This window comes from Equus quagga, chromosome 1 (assembly GCF_021613505.1).
Source record: "Equus quagga isolate Etosha38 chromosome 1, UCLA_HA_Equagga_1.0, whole genome shotgun sequence".
Lineage (NCBI taxonomy): Eukaryota > Metazoa > Chordata > Mammalia > Perissodactyla > Equidae > Equus > Equus quagga.
The window spans coordinates 136150304-136169051 of NC_060267.1; the positions used below are offsets into that span (position 1 = coordinate 136150304).

Below are 18748 nucleotides of genomic sequence, written 5' to 3' on the forward strand. Positions count from 1 at the left end.
GAGCACGCGAACTTAACCACTCGGCCACAGGGCCAGCCCCAAAAACCACCCTTTTAATTAAAAATGTGTGCTCTGAGGCACCATAAACTTCTCAATGTAGGAGGAATGCTTCACATTTACTAAATACTTACTAACTTTCCCAGCACCCATTCTATCTTCCTTTTTGGAAACAGCATCTTAGCATTAACACCAGTCTCAGTCCATGTGGCTGATCCACCACCATCCAGCCTGGTCAATCAGAATAGTCTATTACCCTCACCAGAGTGACTGCTTTGAAGATGGGCATGTAACCCAAGTCAGGCTGAGAAGTCATCCTCAGGACCTTTGCTGTAGCTACTAAAAAAGAGGCAAACTTTCATGACCTTGGATTTAGCAACCATTTCTTAACACAGCACAAAAATGACAAGGAACAAAAGAAAAAACAGATACAGTAGATCTCACCAAAATTAAAAACTTTTGTGCATCAAAGTACGCTATTAAGAAAGAGAAAAATATAACCCACAGGTCAGCAAAATGGCAGACTAAGAAGTTCCAAAGACTTGTTCCTCCACAGAAACATCAAAAAACAAGCAGTAAATGTCTGAATCAACTATGCTGGAGCTTTAGAAAACAGTCAAAGGTTTACAACAACCAAGCAAATAATCAAGAAAAAGCCATCTTCTGGCCAACAGGCACATGAAAAGATGCTCAATATCACTAATCATCAGGGAAATGCAAACCAAACTACAATGAGATATCACCTTACACCTGTTAAATGGCTATAATCACCAAGACAAAAACAACAAATGTTGGAGAGAATGTAGAGAAAAGGGAACCCTCACACACTGCTGGTGGGAATGCAAACTGGTGCAGCCACTATGGAAAACAGTATGGAGATTTCTCAAAAAATTAAAAACAGAAATACCATACGACCCAGCTATCCCACTACTGAGTATTTACCCAAAGAGCTTGAAATTAACAATTCAAAGAGATTTATGCACCCCTATGTTCACTGCAGCATTATTCACAATGGCCAAAACATGGAAGCAACCCAAGCGCACATCGACTGATGAATGGATAAAGATGTGGTATATATACACAATGGAATACTACCCAGCCATAAAAAGAAGACAAAATCATCCCATTTGCAACAACATGGATGGACCTGAAGGGTATCATGTTAAGCAAAATAAGCCAGACAGAAAAAGACAAACACCGAATGATTTCACTCATATGCGGAAGATAAAACAACACATGGACAAAGAGAACAGATTAGTGGTTACCAGAGGGGAAGGGGGTTGTGGGGTGGGCACAAGGGGTAAAGGGGCACATCTATATAGTGACTGACAAATAATAATGTACAACTGAAATTTCACAATGTTATAAACTAATTTGACCTCGATAAAACAAAAGAAAGAAAAAGCCATTTTCAAAACACTAGGAAAGTTTTGTGGTGTTTTTACTCATCCCCACCCCATCCCCTCTCCAGCATGGCAGTGGTTTTTGTCCCAAAGCAGTGGCAGCCCAGTTCCCAGCTCAGAGGAAGACCGAACTTGCAAATTATTGTGTACATCTGCATCTGTTCTAACCTGTCTGGGGGATATCTGAAAGACTGATGCAGGGTGCTTGTTTCTGTTGTACCTAACTCAGAACTCTGGGGAGGAAAGTGGCAGCATTGCTAATAAAAGCTGCAAAGCAGACTAGAGACTCACAGATATGGAGAAATTAGGGTGAAAACACTTTGGGGAATCAGGACATTCCAAAGCAACATGTATGGGAAAATTTAGAGAGCACATGCATACCCAGGCAAGACACATGATCAGACGAGACCCAAGAAGACCTTAAGCCTTCACTTCAGGCTTCAGGCTGATCCCTGGGCTCAGAGCAAGCCTACCTAAGTGTTGAAGGAGTGCCCCAGCACAGAACCAATCTGCAAAACAGCGAGAATAGTTATTTTCTGCTTTTCTCTTTTTTGTTTTTGGTGTGTTTTTGTTTGTTTGTTTGAGCTCCTAGCATTCAAAGAAATCTTGGTTAAAAGGTTAGAGGAACCAGAGCTAAAAGAACAGGTGTCAGTGATAACACACAATAAGAAATAGTCTTTGCAAAAATAGTTTAGAAGTCTCAAAACAGGCTATTACAGTCTTCAAAAAACAAAAAAAAAAATCAGCAAACCCCAAGAAAGGAGGAGACTCTGATTTCCAGAGTTACCACATTAGAATAGTCAAATGCCCAACTTTCAAAACAACAACAAAATCACAAGGCATACAAAGAAACAGGAAAATACGGCCCATTCAAAGAAGCAAATGAACAGAAACTATTCCTGTGTAAGCTCAGACATCAGATTTAATAGACACAGACTTTATTACAACTGTCTTAAATATGTTAAACAAACTAAATGATAGGGGCTGGCCTGGTGGTGCAGCAGTTAAGTTCACCTGTTCCACTTCTCCGCGGCCCAGGGTTCGCCATTTCGATTGCCGTGTGCGGACATGACACCGCTTGGCACGCCATGCTGTGGTAGGCGTTCCACATATAAAGTAGAGGAAGATGGGCATGGATGTTAGCTCAGGGCCAGGCTTTCTCAGCAAAAAAGAGGAGGACTGTCAGTAGTTAGCTCAGAGCTAATGTTCCTCAAAAAAAAAAAAAATGAGGAAGAAATTAAGACACTTCCAGATAAGCAAAAGCTGAGGGAATACGTTACCACTAAATGGGCCCTGCAAGAAGGGCTAAAAAGAGTTCTTCAGGTTGAAATGAAAGGAAGCTACACCATAACTTGAAGCTGTATGAAGAAATAAAGATCTCTGGTAAAGATAAAAACAGGGGCAACTACAAAAGCTACTATCATTGTAACTTTAGTTTATTACTCCACTTTTTAGTTTCTACATGATTTAAACGACAAATGCACAAGAAATAGTTATTAATCTAGGTTAATGAGAACAATTTATAAAGATGTTATGTGACATGAATAACAGAGAGAAAGGAGCTAAACAGAAGCAGAGTTTTTGTATGCTATTGAACTTAAGCTGGTATAAACTCAAATTAAATTGTTACAACTGAGGGATGTTAAATGTAATCCCCATGGTAACCACAAAGAAAATATCTATAGAATATACACACAAGAAAATGAGAAGGAAATCAAAATATTTCACTACAAAAAAATCAGCTAAACACTAAAGGAGGCAATAATGGAAGAAATGGACAAAAAAAGCTATAAGGCATATAGAAAACAAATAGCACAATGGCAGAAGTCCCTCCTTATCAGTACATAATTACTTTAAATGCAAAAGATTTAAACTCTTCTAATCAAAAGTTGAGATTAGCAGATTAGATAAAAAACAACTACTAAGATGGTCCAACCACAGTCATGTGCCACATAACAATGCATATATGATGGTGGCACCATAAGATCAGTACCATATAGCCTAGGTATGTAGTAGGCTATACCATCCAGGTCCATGTAAGTACACTCTATGATGTTCGCACAATGGTAAAATAGCCTACGGACTCATCTCTCAGAACGTATCCCTGTTGTTAAGCGATGCATGACTGTATATGCTGTCTACAAGAGACTCAGTTTAGATCCAAAGACACACATAGATTGAAAGAAAAAGATATCCTATGTAAATAGTAACCAAATGAGAGCTGGGGTGGCTATACCTGTATCAGACAAAACAAACTTTAAATCTAAAAAGATACAAAAGACAGACATTATCTATTAAATAAAAGGTTCCAAAACCACAGCAAGAAGATAAAACAATCATAAACATTATGCACCTAATAACAGACTCTCAAAATATATGAAGCAAAAATTCAAAGACCTGAAGGGAGAAATAAACAGTTCTATGTTAACAGTTGGAAAACTTCAAACCTCACCTTCAATAACAGACAGATTGACCAGACAGAATGTAAGGAAATGGAGAACTTAACACAATAAACCAACTAGACCTAATCAACATATACAGAACACCCCACCCAACAGCAGACACATCTTCTCAAGTGCATATGGGATATGATCCAGGATGGACCACTTGGTAGACCACAGACAGGTCTCAATAGATTTTAAAAGATAAATACCAAACAAAGCATCTTCTCTGACCAAAATGGGATGAATTGAAAATGAGTAACATGAGGAAAACTGTAAAATTCACAGAATTTAAAATGCGTATTACCCAACTTTTCAGTTCCTCTTTTAGGATTTCATTCTCTAGAAACCTACAATGTGAGGTGACATGTTTATAAAGGTACATAATGCAGCACTGTTTGTAATAGCAAAAGATTATAAAATCTAAATGTACACCAATAAAGTATAATTTGTACTACCAAAATACTATGCAATTCTCAAAAAGTGAAGTAGCTTTGTTAATATAGGATGAGCTATTATATATTAAGTTTAAAAATATGTACAAAATATTATCTGTAATATGGTATCACCAATGCAAAAGAGAAAAGTATATACATTTATGTGTTGCTTATCAACGTATATACATTCTGAGAAATGTGTAATTAGGCAATTTCATCATTGTGCAAACATCACAGAGAGTACTTACACAAACCTAGATGGTACAGCCTACTACACACCTAGGCTATATGGTATAGCCTATTGTTACTAGTCTACAAACCTGTACAGCATGTTACTGTACTGAATATTGTAGGCAACTGTAACACAATGGTAAGTATTTGTGTATCTAAACATAGAAAACGCACAGTAAAAATGCAGTATGAAAGATAAAAAATGGTACATCTGTACAGGGCACTTACCATGAATGGAGCTTGTGGGACTGGAAGTTGCTCTGGATGAGTGACTAGTGAGTGAATGTGAAGGCCTAAGACATTACTGTACACTACTGCAGACTTTATAAACACTTTATTAAGTGTTATACAAAAATACTTTTTAATGAAGTATTTCTTTAAAAAAACTTTTCTTTCTTCAATAATAAATTAACCTTAGCTTACTGTAACTTTTTTACTTTACATACTTTTTAATTTTTTTAACTTTTTCACTTTTTTTATAATAACACTTAGCTTAAAACACAAACACCTTGTATAGCTGTACAAAAATATTTTCCTTCTTTATATACTTATTCTATAAGCTTTTTCTATTTTTAAATTTTTTTTAACTTTTTAAACTTTTTTTAAAAAACTAAGACACAAACATGCACATCAGCCTATGCCTACACAGGGTCAAGATCACCAATATCACTGTCTTCCACCTCCAACTTTTGTCCCACAGCTAGGTCTTCAGGGGTAATAACACACAGGAAGCTGTCATTTCCTACGATAACAATGCCGCCTTCTGGAATACCTCCTAAAGGACCTGAAGGTTTGTTTACACCAGCATCACCACAAACTGGTGAGTAATGCGTTGCACTGCAACATTACAATGGCCACGACATCACTAAGCAATAGGAATTTTTCAGCTTCATTATAATCCTATAGAACCACCATCGTATATGCAATCTGTCATTGACCAAAACATTGTTACGCAGCTCCTGACTGTACAACAAAGTTAGAGGACTCACACTTCCCAATTTTAAAATTTACTACAAAGTTACAGTATTCAAGATAGTGTGGCACTGGCATAAGGATAAACATACAGATTAATGGAACAGAATTGAGAGTCTAAAAATAAACCCTCACATTTAGGGTCAAGTGTTTTAGACAAGTGCCAAGACAATTCAATAAAGAAAGGATAGTCTTTTCAACAAACAGTAGTGGGACAACTAGATGTCCTTATGCAAAAGAATAAAGTTGGACGGCCAGCCCAGCAGCATAGTGGTTAAGTTCCCATGCTCCACTTCAGTGGCCCAGGGTTCACAGGTTCGGATCCCGGGCACAGACCTACACACCACTCATCAAGCCACGCTGTAACAACATTTCACATACAAAATAGAGGAATATTGGCACAGATGCTAGCCTAGGGCCAATCTTCCTCAAGCAAAAAGAGGAAGATACCAGATGTTACCTCAGGGCCAATCTTTCTCAAAAAAAAAAAAAAACAAAAAAAACAAAAAAACAAAGATGAAGCTTGACACCTACCTCACACCGTGTATAAAAACTAACTCAAAGTGGATCAAAGACCTAAATGCTTAAGAGGTCAAACTATAAAATTCTTAGGAAAAAACAGGCATACATCTTCGTGACCTTGGATTAGGAAGTGATTCCTTACATAAGATAGATACCCAAAGCACAAACAAAAGGAAAAACAGATAAACTAGACATCATCAAAATTTAAAACTTTTGTGCTTTATAGGTCACCATTAAGAAAGTGAAAAGACAACACACAGAATGAGAGAAAAGTTGTGCAAATCATGTATTTGATAAGTGACTTGTATCTAGAATATATAAAGAACTATTATATGGGGCTGGCCTGTGGCCTAGTGGTTAAGTGGCATGCTCCACTTTGGAGGCCCGGGTTCGGTTCCCGGGCATGGACCTACGGCACTCATCAGCGGCCACCCACAGATGAAACAGAGGAAGACTGGCACAGATGCTAGCTCAGGGTGAATACTCCTCAGCAAAAAAATAATAAAATAGAAAGAAAAGAATTTTTTTAAAAAAGAATTATTTTATAATTCAATAACAAAAAAACAAAAACCCAATTTTTAAAAAATGGGCAAAGGCTATGCGTAGACATTTCTCCAAAGATGATATGTAAATGGCCAATAAGCACAGGAAAAATGCTCAACATTACCCATATGGGAAATGCACATCAAAACCACGAGACACTACTTCACATCCACTAGGGTGGCTATAATAAAAGATAAATTGGTAAGGATGTGGAGAAATTGGAACACGCATACACTGCTGGTGGGAATGTAGCAAAAGATTTGTGAAACCATCTAGTAGTGGTTCCCTCCAAAGTGTTCCTCAGGATAGCTGGAGTTCTTACAGACATGCAGTTTAATCCAGCAAAGCAAATGACTATTGGTCTTGGGGCCAAAATGATCTCAAAATATTCTCAAACTTTAAATGGGTAAAAACTCTGAGTTGCTGGCATGGAGTCAGAGCCACGTTTGGTAAGCAGAACTGGCACTATAAGATGAATTGAAAGCCAGGTTAAGGATTTAAATGTTGAAGCTCATCAGATCCCAGCAAAGATAATGGTTGGTATACAGAGCAAGACAGGAACCAAGGGGCCAGCCCTGGGGCCGAGTGGTTAAATTCACATGCTCCACTTCGGCAGCCCAGGGTTTCACCGGTTCAGATCCTGGATGTGGACATGGCACTGCTCATCAAGCCATGCTGAGGCGGCGTCCCACACGCCAGAACTAGAAGAATCCACAACTAAAAACGTACAACTATGTACAAGGGGGCTTTGGGGAGAAAAAGGAAAAATAAAATCTTTAAAAAAAAAAAAAGACAGGAGCCAAGAAAGTCAGAATCTGCTAAGGAGTATATAACAAACCACCTACCATATTGTCTAACTCTGAAAATAAGTGGCACTAAAACATCAATTCCATACCCAACTGTGGCTGGCAGTGAACATGCAAGTGGGAGCAAGAGGGGCCTACTACCTCAACTGCCCAGATCCCACCCCCAACTGATGCTACACAGCAATGAGTAGAAGGGCCTCTGTGGTGAGTTCTGAAGATCAGGATGCGAGCCGAGGTGAAGCTGCTACAAGTGCAGATCTTGGTGGTAGTAAATAGCCATGCAAGAGTCCTGAAGGTTGAAGTGAAAAATGGTTTCACAGGAATAGTGGTTGAATAGGGATCAGCTGGTCCTCAGAGACAGCGAGCATCACATTAAGTTATAGGCTATACTCCTAATGATGCCCTCCTAATGATAATGATCCCTTTAAGTTTCAACTTTGCAATTACACTCACCCAGAACCTAAAGACCTTCATTTCCTGGAAGCTGACCAGTGGGTCTGGGAATAAAGCCTCCCCATTTGCAGGTCAGCATCCTTTACCGTTGGAACTATGATGGTAGCTGACTGTTTTCGAGCCTCCTCCATCCTTAATTCTTGACTAATAAAAACATTCTTGGCAAATGCTTTCACTCTGGTTCATCTTGCAAAGGCCAAGAATTTCACCTCTAGTAGCATAATACCAATACCCAGGGCCATCCCTCTAAATTACAATTCCAGTTTCAAAAGCCAATAAGGCAGACCAGGGGCCCTATTCTATTAGTTTTATCTGTGGTATGCAGTGGCTTGATTTTGCTTTAAACGCTTTAATTTTGTCCAAAGTAAATACTTTAGGCTCCATAGGACACTCAGCTAAGAGCATCAAGGGGGCATTGACTGGCAAGAGATAGTTTGATGATATACCCAACTAAGATCCAACTATGAGATTTTAAACAGTAGCAATTCTAATATGCGCTGAAGGAGCTGGAATTAGCAGCTGCTGGCAGCACTCTGGCCTTCCCCTCCCCCCGCAAAATTGCCATTAAAAGATTTTAAGTGTATTCATTCCAATCACAGGCGCTTGAAAGAGTCCTCTTCAGATCTGGAGTGGGAAATCTGCATGTCTGCTGCCTTCCTTGGATGTGGATCCTTGGATCTGGAGAGGATCCCTCTCCAGAATGATATTCTCATTCCCTGTTGATGGTACTTGCTTTGCCTACCATATTAACACACTCAAAAGTTAATTAAAAATGGATCAGACCAAAAAAAATGGATCACACATACATGTAGAAGCTAAAACTATAAAGCTTCTAAAAGAAAAAGGAGAAAAATCTTTTTGAGCTTAGTGCCAGCAAAGACTTTTATAAAGGATCCAGAAAGCATTAACCATAAAAGAACAGGATTAAAATTAAAACCTGTTCTTCAAAAGACTGTTAAAAAATAAACAGGCAAACTAAGGAACAAGGAGTAAATATCTGCCACACATATCTGACAAATGCTATTATCAGTCATAAAGAAAACAGATTAAAACCACAATGAAATACCAGAACACACCCACTAGGATTGCTAAAATTAAGAAGACTCACCAAATCAAATATTTCAGGATTTCCAGCAATCTCATACACTAGTAGAAAGAATTCACAATACTACAACCACTTTAGAAACTGGTCTGACCAACGCAACCCTATGACCCAACAATTCCACTTCTAAGTATTTACCTAAGATAAATGAAAGCAAAAGACTTTACAAAAATGTTCACGACCGCTTTATTCATAATAGCTTAAAAAAATGGAAACAACATAAATATCCTCCAACAGGGGATGAGATAAACATTGTTTGGTATCCTGAAGGGTTTTCCACCCTGGGTGAGTGTACTTCAGTCAGATTTTAAACGGAGAGGTGACTTTTTGGTAAAGCGGGAGAAGGATTAATAAGAAAGGAGGAGGGGGGGCAGCGGAAAAGGAGACTCAATAAGACCCATTTTTTTAAATTATTTTAAAAATTGTAAAATATACAGAACATAAAATTTGCCATTTTAACTTTTTTCAGTGTATAGTTCTGTGTCATTAGACACATTCACACTGTTGTGCAACCATCCACAGAACTTTTTTCATCTTGCGAAACTGAAACTCTGTACTCATTAAACAGTAACTCCCCATTACCCTCTTAACTGAGCCCTTGGAAACCACCATTCTACTTTGTCTCTATGATTCCGACTACTTTAAGTACCTCATAATTCTAGTGGAATCATACTATTTATCCTTTTGTGACTACCTTATTTCTTCAACATACTACAGCATCAGAATTTCATTCCTTTTTTTTTTTTTAAAGATTTTATTTTTCCTTTTTCTCCCAAAGCTCCCCAGTACATAGTTGTATATTTCTAGCTGTGGGTCCTTCCAGTTGTGGCATGTAGGACGCTGCCTCAGTGTGGCCTGATGAGCAGTGCCATGTCCACACCAAGGATTCGAACCAGTGAAACCCTGGGCCACTGAAGCAGAGCGCATGAACTTAACCACTCAACCACGGGGCCGGCCTCTCATTCCTTTTTAAGGCTGAAAATATTCCATTGTATGTATATACCACATTTTGTTTATCCATCATCCACTGATGGACACTTGAGTTACTTCCATCTTTTGGCTATTGTGAATAATGAACCTGAAAGTACAAATATCTCTTTGAGACGCTGCTTTCAACTCTTTTGGATATATACGCAGAAGCGGAATTGCTGGATCATACGGTAATTCTATTTTTAATTTTTTTTAGAACCATCATACTATTTTTCACAGCCAGCGCCACATCATTTTACATTCTCACCAATAGTTCACAAGAGTTATGGACTGAATTGTGTCATTCCCCCTACCCCACCCCCCAACCCCGGTCCCACCACCCCCCATTCATATCCTGAAGCCCTAGCCCCCAACATGACCTCCAACATACTTGGAGATAGAGCCTTTAAGGAGGTAATTAAGGTTTAAAAGAGGATGTGAGGGTAGGGCCCTAATCCAATAGGACTGGTGTCAGAGAAGAGATACCAGGAATGACTGCATGGAGAAAAGACCACGGGAGGACACAACAAAAAGTCAGCTTTCTGCAAGCCAAGGAGAGAGGCCTCACCAAAAACCAACTCTGCTGACACCTTGATCTTGGACTTTAGCCTCCATACTGTGAGAAAATAATTTTCTGTTTGCCCATATTTGAATCAGTTTTTTGTTGTTGTTGATTTTAGTTTTCTATATATTCTGGATATTAATCACTTATCAGGTATATGATTTGCAAATACTGTCTTTCATTCTGTAGGTTGGCTTTTTACTCTGTTGATAGTGTTCTTTGATGCAAAAACGTTTTTAATTTTGACTACGTCCAATTTGTCTATTTTTTCTTTTGCTGACTGTGCCTTTGCTGCCCTATCTAAGAGATCAGGCCAAATTCAATGTCATGAAGCTCTCCCAAATTTTCTTCTAAGAGTTTTATTGTTTCAGCTCTTATATATAGGAGCAAGATCTATTCTTAAGAAGAGTAATTATGGAAGGTGAAGTTTTGTGCATTGATTCCTTTAAAAATATACATGCCCATGTTCTCCCTGGAATGTTTTCGTGTACCCCTAGATTGAAGAATGTAGTTTGAAGAACCTACCCTTACCTTGTCCTATCACTTAACTCTTTTTTTTTGCCTATATTACCACTCTGCTGTTTCCCTTGTTTGTAAACATATTCAAATCTCTCATGCAAAACACACACACACTAATACAAAACCTTTAAATAGTAGTTGAATAAATAAGTGAATGTCCCTCAAATATTGCTAATCCTCCAGGGCTCTATACTGTTCCCCAGCACTGTTCTTCTTTTTTTTTTTTTTTAAAAGATTGGCACCTGAGCTAACAACTGTTGCCCATCTTTCTTTTCTGCTTTTTCTCCTCAAATCCCCCCAGCACGGAGTTGTACATTATTAGTTGTGGGTCCCTCCAGTAGTGGCATGTGGGACGCTGCCTCAACGTGGCCTTGCATGGTGGTGCCATGTCCACACCTGGGATCCGAACCAGCAAAACCCTGGGCCACCAAAGCAGAGCATGAGAACTTAACCACTCGGCCATGGGGCCACCCCCTCCACCCAGCACTGTTCTTGATCCACATGCTATCCCTGCATGCCACAGACTGAATGTGTGTATCCTCCCGAAATTCATATGTTGAAGCTCTAATCCCCAATCTGATGGTATTTGGAGGTGGGGCCTTTGGAGGTAATTAGGTCATTAGGGTGGAGTCCTCATGAATGGGATTAGTGCCCTTATAAGAAAAGACAAAAGAGAGATGATCTCCTCTCCACGTGAGGATACAGCAAGAAGGCAGCTGTCTGCAAGCCAAGAAGATCCTTACCAGGAACCAAATAGGCTGGCACCTTGATCTTGAACTTCCCTGCCTCCAGAACTTTGAGAAACAAATCTCTACCATTTAAGCCACACAGTCTATTGTATTTTGTTATAGCAACCCAAGCTAAGACACTGGGCAATCTTATCTATTCCCAATTTAACCACCCTAACATCTCTATGATGATAATTTCCCCATCTCCTGCCTCGACTTCCCCTATAAAGTCCAAATGCTTGCCAGAAATCACCACTTGGTATCCCACAGGAATCTCAAACTCATGTACAAATTAGACTTTATTACTGTAGGGAGACATTTAAATACTTCATTATAGCTGCTTTTCCTCATGAATAAAAATTTCCCAGGTTTTAAATATTCTTATATCCTGGTCCCTAACACCAGCAAATTACAGTCACGTTCCTACTTTATGAGTGAACTTTGTAAGGCAGTAAGTACAGTGCAGTGGTGAAGGGCTAAGAGTACAGTCTCTGCCACACTGTAGGACCTTAAGCAAGTTATGTAATTTAATACCTCATTTTACTTATCCGTAAAAATAAGGATAAAGATGTCTACTTCATAGAGTTAACAGGATAAAACGACAACGTAAATTTGTTAGAACAGTGCCTGATAAATAAAATGCTCTGTAAACGTTACCTATTACTATTTTCAGGATTTATTTCAAAAATCATTAGGGGGGCCAGCCCAGTGGCGCAGTGCGCACGTTCCACTTAGGCGGCCTGGGGTTCACCAGTTTGGATCCCGGGTACGGGCAAGCCATGCTGTGGGAGGCATCCCGCGTATAAAGTAGAGGAAGATGGGCATGAATGTTAGCTCAGGGCGAGTCTTCCTCAGCGAAAAGAGGAGGATTAGCAGCAGTTAGCTCAGGGCTAATCTTCCTCAAAAAAAAAAAATTAGGATATTAACCAACATGACCTCAATAAAAAAAAAAAATCATTGAGATTTGGAATGCATTCTCAATGATGCAGCCTGATTTGGCCAAATGACTGACATTAAAGTTTGATTTGCCGATTAGATTACACGGCAGACGTTTTCCATAAAATCTGCAGTTCCAAGGTTTTGACAAATACATATTTAAAGCATGCATGCAATACATATTATGTCAGAAAATACATCCTTTGCAGCCATTTATGACACAAATGCTATGATGCTAACTTAAAAATGTGCAAGGTGGTAAATAAGTTTTTCAAAATTTTAGGAAGAAAATTTTTTTTTTCAAGATTTTATTTTTCCTTTTTCTCCCCAAAGCCCCCCAGTACATAGTTGTATATTTTTTTCAGTTGTGGGTCCTTCTAGTTTTGGCATGTGGGACACCGCCTCAGCATGACTGGATGAGACATCCACGCCCAGGATCCGAACTAGTGAAATGCTGGACCGCTGAAGTAGAGCGCGTGAACTTAACCAGTCAGCCATGGGGCCGCCCAGGGAAAATTTTTTTAATTCTCTTAAGTGGTCCAAGAGTAAAAGGGTTTCAAGATCATTGGTCTAGTGCAAGTGTTTTAGAGTCAGACTCCCTGCGTTTGAATCAAAAGTCCAGGGGCCAGCCCCATGGCCGAGGGGTTAAGTTCACATACTCCACTTTTGGCGGCCCAGGGTTTCGCCAGTTTGGATGCTGGGTGTGGACGTGGCACTGCTCATCAGGCCACACTGAGGCGGCGTCCCACACAGCACAACCAGAAGGACCTACAGCTAGAATATACAACTATGGACTGGGGGGCTTTGGGGAGAAGGAGGAGGAAAAGAAAAAAAAAAAAAGACTGGCAACAGTTGTTAGCTCAGGTGCCAATCTTTAAAAAAAAAACAACCCAGTTTTCTATTTATGTGTCCTTAATAAGTTATTTAACTTCTATATGCCTCAAAGCTCTTCTCCTATACAATGAGAATAATAATGATATCTACCTCATATGATTACTATAAGGAGTAAATGAGATCATGCATAAGAAACAATTATACTCATAGCAACATTATTCATAATAGCCAAAAACTGGAAACAATTCAAATATTCATCAACAGGAGGATGGATAAACAAAATGTGATATCCATAAAAAAGAATGCAACAACATAGATGAACCTCAAAAAACATTACAAGTGAAAGAAGCAAGACACAAAAGACTAAGAATTGTATAATTCCAATTACATGAAATTTTTACAAAATAAACTACAGAGACAGAAAGCAGATGAGTGGATGCTAGGACTTGCAGTTAGAGTGGGATGTGGGGATTTACAACAAACAGGAACTAGGAAATGTTTTGAGGTGTTAGAAATATTCTAAATCTGAATAGTGGTGGCGACTGCATCATTATGATATGTAAATTATGCCTCCCCCAAAAAAAGTTTTGAAAAATTTTAAAGCAACAATGTATTGAATACTATTACTACTGCTACTATGTTCAGGTATTTAAATCATAATAACATTAGCTGGAAAGGACCTCCCTGAGTATGTCTATTCCTACCCTGAAACAAGAATAATAAAGGCAAGCACTGCAGAGTACTGACTCTGCCACAGTTAAGCATTTTACACAGGTTCTCTCATTTAATCATCCCAAGTCCTCCACAGAGAAGGTTCTATTACTATCCCCACTTTACAGACTATGAAACTGAGGCTCAAATAGTTTGAGAAACCTGCGCCAAAATAATATAACTAATATGAGGAAAAGCCAATATGCAAACTCAAGACCATCTGATTCCAAAGCCAACGCCCTTAGAAAAACCTACTCTAAAATTCACACAGAATTTCAAAGGACTCTAAACAGCCAAAACGATCCTGAAAAAGAACATACTTGGAGGACTCACACTTTCTAAATTCAATACTTAACTACAGAGTTACAGTAATTGAAACAGTCTGGTACTAGTAAAAGGATAGATATACAGAACAATGGAATACAGAACCCAGAAAAACCCTCACATGTACGGTCAAGTGATTTTCAACAGGGTGCCTAGACCATTCAATGGGGAAAAAACAGTCTTTTCAATTAATGGTCACAGGAAAACTGGATATCCACATGCAAAAGAATGAAATGGGACCTTTACCCCATACCATATACAAAAATTATCTCAAGGGGCTGGCCCCATGGCCGAGTTCGCGCGTTCCGCTGCAGGCTGCCCAGTGTTTCGTCAGTTCGAATCCTGGGCACGGACATGGCACTGCTCATCAAACCACGCTGAGGCAGCGTGCCACATGCCGCAACTAGAAGGACCCACAACGAAGAATATACAACTATGTACCAGGGGGCTTTGGGGAGAAAAAGGAAAAAAATAAAAAAATCTTAAAAAAAAAAATTATCTCAAAATGGATGAAAGACCTAAATGTAAGAATTAAAACTCTTAGAAGAAAACAGAGGGAAAGCTTTATGCATTGGATTTGGTAATAATCTCTTGGATATGACACCAAAAGCAGAGTCAACGAAACACAAATAGACAAATTGGGCTTCATCAAAATTAAAAGCTTTTTTGCATCAAAGAACACTATCAACAGAGTAAAGAGACAACCCACAGGATGGGAGAAAATATTTGCAAATCACATACTGATAAGGGATTAATATCCAGAATACACAGAAAATTCCTAAAACTCAACAAGAAAAAACAACCTAATTCAAAACTGGGCAAAGGACGTCAATATACATTTCTGCAAAGAAGGATATACAAAGGGCCAATGAACACATGTAAAGATGCTTGACATCATTAACGAATAGGGAAATGCAAATCAAAACCACAATGACATACCACTTTACACCCAATAGGATGGCTATTCTCCAAAAAAAAAAAAAAAACTAACAGAGGTTGGCGATGTGGAGAAATTTGAACCCTGTGCATGCTGGACATGTAAAATGGTAGAGCCACTGTAGAAAACAGTAAGGCAGTTCCTCAAAAAATCACAAATAGAATTACCATATGATCCAGGAATTCCACTTCTGGGTATATACCCAAAAGAAACAAAAACAGGGACTCAAACAGATATTTGTATGCCCATGCTCACTGTAGCATTATTCTCAACAGCTAAAAGGTGTTAACAACTCAAATGTCCATCAAGAGATGATAAACAAAATGTAGTATATACATATAATGGAATATTATTCAGCCTCAAAATAGGAATGAAACTCTGATAAATGCTATAACATGGATGAACCCTGAAGACATTATGCTAAGGGAAGTAAACCAGTCACAAAAGAACAAATATTGTATGATTTATGATTCTACTTATATAAAGGTACCTAGAACAGGCAAATTCACAGAGACAGAAAGCAGAATGGTGGTTGCCAGGGGCTGGGGGAGGACAGAATGGGGGAGTTATTGTTAAATAGGTGCAGAGTTTAGTTTGGGAAGATGAAAAAAGCTCTGGAGCTGGATGGTAATAATGGTTGCACTACATGAATGTACTTAGTATCACTAAACTGTACACTAAAAAATGGGAAAAAAAGGGGGCTGGCGCTGTGGCCTAGTGGTTAAGGTAGGTGCACTCTGCTTCTGTGGCCCAGGTTCGGTTCCCAGGTGCAGACATACACTACTCATGGGTGGCCATGCTGTGGCAGTGACCCACATACAAAACAGAGGAACACTGGCATGGATGTTAGCTCAGGGCAAATCTTCCTCAAACAAAAAGAGGAAGACTGGTAACAGATGTTAGCTCAGGGCAAATCTTCCTCAGCAGAAAAAGAAAGGAAAAAAAGAGAGATACTGCTTCATATCCATTATGGTGGCTATCGTCAGAAAACAAGGAAACAAGTACTGGCAAGGATGTGGAGAAGTTGGAACCCTTGTGCACTACTGGTGGAATATAAAATGATGCAACTGCTGTGGAAAAACAGAAATACAGAATTATCATAAGACCCACTTCTGGGTATATACCTAAAGATACTGAAAGGAGAGTCATGAAGACACATTTGTATACCAATGTTCATAGCAGCATTATTCACAACAGCCAAAAGATGGAAACAACTCAATAGTCTACCAACAAATGAAGAGATAAACAAAATGTGGTCTATACACACCCATAGAATATTATTCAGTCTTAAAAAGGAATGAAAATGTCAATTATATCTCAACTAAAACACTTTTTTTATTTTTAAAAAAGGAATGAAGTTTGAATACATGCTATGACATGAATGAACTTTGAAAACATTAAGTGAAATAAATCAGACACAAAAGGACAAATATTGTATGATTCCACATAAATGGGGTACCTAGGACAGGCAAATTCATACAGACAGAATATAGATAAGAGGTTAGCAGAGGATGGAGGGAGGGAGCAATGGGAGTTATTTGCTTAATGGTTAAAGTTCCTGTTTGGGGTGTTGAAAAAGCTTTGGAAACAGATAGTAGTGATGGTTGCACTACATTGTGTATGTAATTAATGCACTGAATTTTACACTTAAAAATGGTTTAGGGGCAGGCCCCGTGGCCGAGTGGTTAAGTTTGCATCCTCTGCTGCTGCGGCCCAGGGTTCCGCTGGTTTGGATCCTAGGCGTGGACACGGCACCACTCATCAGGCCACACTGAGGCGGCGTCCCACATGCCACAGCTAGAAGGACCCACAACTAAAATATACAACTATGTACTGGGGGAATTTGGGGAGAAGCAGCAGAAAGAAAAAAAAAAACGCAGATTGGCAACAGTTGTTAGCTCAGGTGCCAATCTTTAAAAAAAAATAAAAAAATAAAAAAGGTTTAAATGGCAAATTTTGTTACAATATATGTAACAAATTATATTTACCACAACTTTGTAAAAATATTAGTAATATACAAAAAACCATTATACACGTTAAATGTGTGAATTGTATGGTGTATGAATTATATCTCAACAAAGCTGTTTTAAAGAAAGGTAACAGTAGTGGCTAACGTTTAGTGAACACTTTCTGCACACCAGGCACTGTTCTAAGGGCATTATATGTATTACATAAATCTCACAACAACCTATGAAGTGGTTAGATTTCTTAACCTCATTTCACATACGAGGAAACTGAAATTAGGTAATCTGTCCGAAGTCACTGAGTCAGTGGAGGAGTCAGGGTTTCAAACCCCATCAGATTCTAGAGCTCCTTATAGTTACCCAATCTGCTATACTGAGTCCCACACTGTGATGGTAGGAGTATAAAAGGCACTCAATAGCTGCCCCGTTAACTAACTGAATGAGACTAACAACATACTGTTGGAGTCTAGCAGAAAAATTGATTCTAAGCACTTTATACACAGCTAGAAGAGTCCATCAAAGAAGATTTATGATCTTTAAAGTTTCAGAACTTTCCAATAGTTTTAATCTTAATACAACTCTGAATCAGATTAACACCAGTTTATACATTTAAACATTGGCAGAAGAGTATAACCTTGCCCAAGTATTTTTAATAAGTCCAGTGAGTTCCTTTAGTAACCTCCTCCTTGACAATTCTCCTCTGAAAGGCTACAAGCAGTTGGGATCCTAAAGGCAACAAAAATAAACCCGTCTGGTAACAGAACTCTATAAAGAAGGGTGCTACAGACGTCCAGAAAGAGAGACCTAGTACCTAACCTAGGTTAAGTACCTAGTTAGATGCTAGTTAATAATAAGACAAGGTTCAAGTCTAACTTTTGTTGTGCTTCACCAAAATGGTAACATACCATTAGTTACTTTAGACATTGCCTGTCCTACCACTCATCAGTTCCTGATACCTCTTCCTTACAGTCCTCTCAAGTTTGCTGATGTTGACATTATTAAACCACTCACACTGGTGGCATTACTCAACAGGAAATTGAAAACTAACAAACCTAGGGCACAATCCAGAGTTCAGAAAATGAACCAGGTGACCAGACGCATCAGTCTACTGAACTCCTTCACTTAGCTCCAGCAACTCTGACCTTCACAAGCAAACCTGGAATATGTAAAAAATACAATTACCCTTACGGTTTACGTACCCTTCAAAACAAGGCCCGTTCTTTTCGCTAAAAAAATGCACTGCGAGTTGAACCTAGAAGCACAACATCAATTCTGAAGTTAAGAGAAAAACAGATTTACAATGCCAAAAGGAATCTAAAGAGTAAATACAAGGAAACATCCCTCTCCTCCCACATTT

At 38.8% G+C, this 18748-nt stretch overlaps 1 protein-coding gene across 3 annotated transcripts in view; it reads right to left on the reverse strand.

Moving 5' to 3' along the window:
- The window catches only part of RBM6 (RNA binding motif protein 6), a 111070-nt gene that overhangs the window by 91569 nt on the left and 753 nt on the right, over positions 1-18748 (reverse strand). Inside the window, exon 1 of one of the 3 annotated variants that reach the window (XM_046657228.1) lies at positions 18444-18547. The exons of 1 other annotated variant lie outside the window; for it this stretch is intronic. The gene's annotated coding sequence lies outside the window, so the exon portion shown is untranslated. Of the gene's footprint in view, positions 1-131; positions 214-18443; positions 18548-18748 lie in introns of those variants that run through there. One more of the 3 variants, XM_046657219.1, reaches the window with a different exon arrangement.